The 4,363-nt window shown below is 38.7% G+C and overlaps 1 long non-coding RNA gene across 1 annotated transcript; it reads left to right on the forward strand.

Moving 5' to 3' along the window:
- Positions 1-1,101: 1,101 nt before the first annotated feature.
- LOC112557367 lies at positions 1,102-2,071 on the forward strand. The gene is made up of 2 exons (XR_003097946.1): positions 1,102-1,253; positions 1,724-2,071. It is a non-coding gene; the product is annotated as an uncharacterized LOC112557367 (long non-coding RNA).
- The last annotated feature ends 2,292 nt before the right edge of the window (positions 2,072-4,363 follow it).

Consider the following 4,363-nt stretch of genomic DNA (forward strand, 5'->3'; position numbering starts at 1 on the left):
CAAAGAAACATAAGCTAACATACATTAACATACATGAATAATGTATGAAGATGAAAAACTGAGAGGTAAACAGAAGAGTTTGGTCAACAACATGAGGATGACGCCCGTGGGCCATAACTCTTATGAGTCCCGTCATTCACAGGAGGGGAAGGGGAGTCTGGGGATGAAATAAAGTATTTTTAAGTCCAGTCTTTGGCTCTTCCGGACTGTACCATTTGAACTACAGAACCATAAGACTTATCAGCCATCCACGCTGAAAATCATGTCAAAAGTAACAGAGAACCGCACCAGCAGCAACCGGAAGGAACTGCTAGAAGAAGAATAGGCTGGCTTCATACCAGGCAGAAGCACAGTTGAATAGATCCTCAACTGTAGCATCTTCAGTTCCAGTGAGACTTCAATCACAGCTTCATCAACTTTAAAAGGCTTTTGAGTCTGGCACGAGGGGCTATGTCATGTGATGCGAAATTCAACGTCGAAGAAGACCTCATTCAGGTCATAGATACAAGCTATCACCGGTGCTGTTAAACATCTTCTCTTAACCGGTGGAAGGCCGATTTGCAGCCTGCGCTCTGCAGACATGTTGGCAGTACCAAAAAAAAAAAGAACTTTACGAAGACATAATAAGAGCAATGTTATAATCACTGGAAACGGTAAAGCAGAGGTCTACGTAAATGGATTACAGATCGACGCAGCTTCAAGTACCTGGGCGCCACCCTCTCTAAGAGCGGCAGCTTCATGACAGATATCCGTCACGACACCTTATCGAAGACTATCTTACAAGGCACCTTGGAGGGTAGTCGATGCCGAGGTTATGGCTTGTAGTTAGAGGGGAGAGAGAGGGGGAGAACGGGAATGGAGAGAAAGAAACTGAAGGTACAACAGTAGGTAACAGGTTTTAAAATATTTAGGAGAGAGAGATGGGGGGGGGGAGAAGAGTTGCGTGGATTGGCGAGGAAGGTAAAAACTTCAAAGATTAGTGGATGTTATTAAGTCTTCAAGCACAAACTTGATAGACCATCCCGCACGCACACAGCCACACGCACAAAGTTAAAGCAACGCGACATGTCTTGACTTTAGTCGCCAGCCAATCAGAAGACGTTTTACTTGCTCACACGGCGTCCAAAGGAAGCATATATTTAAATGAGGAATCACGTGTCTGAGCACCCATCGAACTTTGACATTGTCTCCGTAGACCGAGGTCTGACTTCTGACAATATCTTCGAGTCATCAATCACCACCTTCCATTCCGCGTAAGTTTCGTGTGGATGAATCATTTTGTTTCTACCAGCTCGGTAATCTTTCCCTATCGTTGAAAGAATGCATTAAGGTTTTGTCACTCCGCCAGTCATGTTGTTTCCCTGGATCTAATCACGCCGGTCACCGTGCTCTAAAAATAGAGGATTCATTTCTTCGACATCAAATACTAATGATATTTTTTTAAAAAGTCATTGCAGTAGGGACATATTTGGAGTTAAAATATGTTCTGTCGTTTTCTAGGGATTTACTTTGACCGATATTCGAAACGAAGACAAAAATCAAAGTGAAAGCTTTGAGTTATATTTAGCTGAGAAATCTGGAAACGACGCATGGATTGACGCAGTTATCTCGCTTACTCTAGATGATTATCTACTGTTTAAGATTTCATATTTGATTTCTCAGTTTTGCAAAAGTACATTTCACTATTCTTTTAGCGATCTGATATTTCTCTTTTTTCCAATAGATATGAAAATGCTGCAGCTTCTGATCTGCGTTTTATTGGTGACCTCGCTTGCCCTGGCGTCTGTCAACGCTTATCCAATGTCAGCGCAAGACATTACACAAGATGAAGACTTGGAAAGCCCACAAGAGATTATAGACAAAGCTGTGAATTTTGCCAAAGGAAAAATTATTAAGTTGAGCAAATCTTTATCTAGAAAATCCTGGGGTTGAAAAAGGCACAGATTATCATCCATTTGGATGTCCAGCGATGATGAGTACGCAACTAAAGATTGTCTGCCGCAGAGACCTGGCAGTAGTGCATTGATAGGTCTGTATCAGTCGTTTAATAAATGGCTGTTTTAGATCATGAGCTGCCTTCAGTTTCGTTTAATGTCTTGATAAGCTGCATGTAATGTAACCGGGAAAAGATCTTGGAGTACCATTTGGTGGTACGCCAATGTTTAATCCTAAACTAACATAAAATGCATAACGAAGATACTGCTTAAAATACAGTCCGAGGAACTTTGATAAAAAGTCGAAAAGTCCATTCATACCTTATGGAACATTGCCTGACAAACTCTTCAACTGTTCAACACTGCAACATAAAGCAGTGCCCATTTTTTTTTTCTTAAAAAATCAACTGCAACTAAAAAAAAGCAATAGACGTGGAATAAAATTATTGCCTGTTTTCGTATACTAACAGTTTTAATAACCATAATCAAAGTAAAATGTTTATTAAATGGAGCACAATTTTAATGAGAAGATTGAGTAAAGGACAAAAAAAGTGTTTCCAAAATTTTGAGTTCGTAAAACACTCATACAAGCCTAAATAAATATTACCTCACACATAAAAGACCTCAAAATAATGAGATCGCGTATATGCATGGACGCCCTCACGTCGTCATGGTCACAGCCAATGGGAGAGTTAAGAAATATTCTTGGCCTAACGTGTCATCAGACAGAAACAATGTTTCTTTATCTGCCACCTTGACGGGTAGAAAAGTGTGAGAAGATTTCGTACTCATAATATTTTCTGTGAAAGCTACAGCTTTTTCAGTTGGCGGTACGATAGTATTAAAAGCAAGACGCCAGCAGAAGTATCATCGCCTTAGCCCACACTTTTTAGTCATCCAAATGAAAGTTTGGTACCTATTGAAAATTCAACATCTGGAGCAGATATATAAATTAAGTTAATTTAAGTCAATCCTTGACTGGCTCATTAAACTCTAAAATTTAACTGCTTCAGAATCCCACCACAGCAAGAACTCGATTGTTGCATCAGTTTGGAGAAGATTGTTCTTCAAAAATCACTAATGCAAAGCGATCAAAATATTTCAATAACTGACTACCGAAAAGTATTTCGGCGTAAAATTAAAATTACTTAATAATTTTAAAGGGCAGACACGAACTTGAAAGTTTTTTTTTTCTCTCAAGACAGCCACGATGTCTGTCCATGTCCCATTTCCCCACCCTCACCCCACACTTTGCGGTGGGCAAGCATGTGGTCGTAAACTGGTATCAGTCGATGAATACTAACTACGACGACGAAGATGATGATGATGATGATAATGACGACGACGACGATTAATGGGAAGAGGAATAAAAAGTAGTTAATATGATTGCTTACGATCAAATAAATCCCAAACACACGAGATATGTTATTAACTTCCTGCTTCCAAATCATGCAGTCTTGATAACGACAGACATGTTGTGCCGTTTAGTCATCGGTACACTGTGTTCAAATACACATCTTACTAATCGGTCCAAAGAGTAAAATAATTCACAAAAAAGTGTAAAAATTCTTCCTTAAACTTTTTAAACGATTATTTTAAAGCGACGAACGATGTTCAGGAAAAATAATCTAGTCAATTATAAGTGTATATGTATATATCTGCTACCATGCATTTGTCTACATATTAAATATTGATGCGTTTATGCTTAGCTATCTTTCATTAACTAGGAATTTATACCCTACAGAATTTAAATAATGCATATTGACTGCCATAATCATTAGTGATAATTGTCTCATTTCCATTAGCGAGCACACACGCAGCGATGGAAAGCTTCCCAAACGTAAAATGGACCTTAAAAAGTTCTCATCGTTGATTGATCATTAATAATTATAGATACTGTACCACTTGTTGCTGTGTTCACCAAGTAAATACGGACCCTGCCGTTTTCTGTAACCAGTGGAGAACTAAATTTCCTTAATTTAACATAAATAAAAATTATCTAAGGTCGAATTTTTGCGAAAACGATTTGTTGGGTTTGCCACCTTAATTCTTTGAACAAGCTGGTACCCTCAGTAGGTCGGAAAGCACTAATAACTTTCTTGGTAAATAAAAAGAGCAAAGAAATAAAGGTTTTAAGCCTCATATTGTTAACTAAGACATAAAAATTAATTATTGAATGTGCTATAATTATTTAATTGACTCTATTGAGTGTGTGTGGCGGTCGTGTGTGGGGGCAGGGGTAGGGGGAGGAGACTGGTCCACCTGAGTAATTTTCGGATTCTTTCGTGACATAACACTAACATATGCTACACATAGAGCCTAATGTTTGTAGGATATTAAACTAAAAAATAACACTCTCCCAATTCATTTCTAGTTTATTCACTCGCACGACCCATAATGCACGACCGCCTTCTCATAAACAGCGCACG

This window comes from Pomacea canaliculata, linkage group LG2 (assembly GCF_003073045.1).
Source record: "Pomacea canaliculata isolate SZHN2017 linkage group LG2, ASM307304v1, whole genome shotgun sequence".
In the NCBI taxonomy this organism is placed as follows: domain Eukaryota; kingdom Metazoa; phylum Mollusca; class Gastropoda; order Architaenioglossa; family Ampullariidae; genus Pomacea; species Pomacea canaliculata.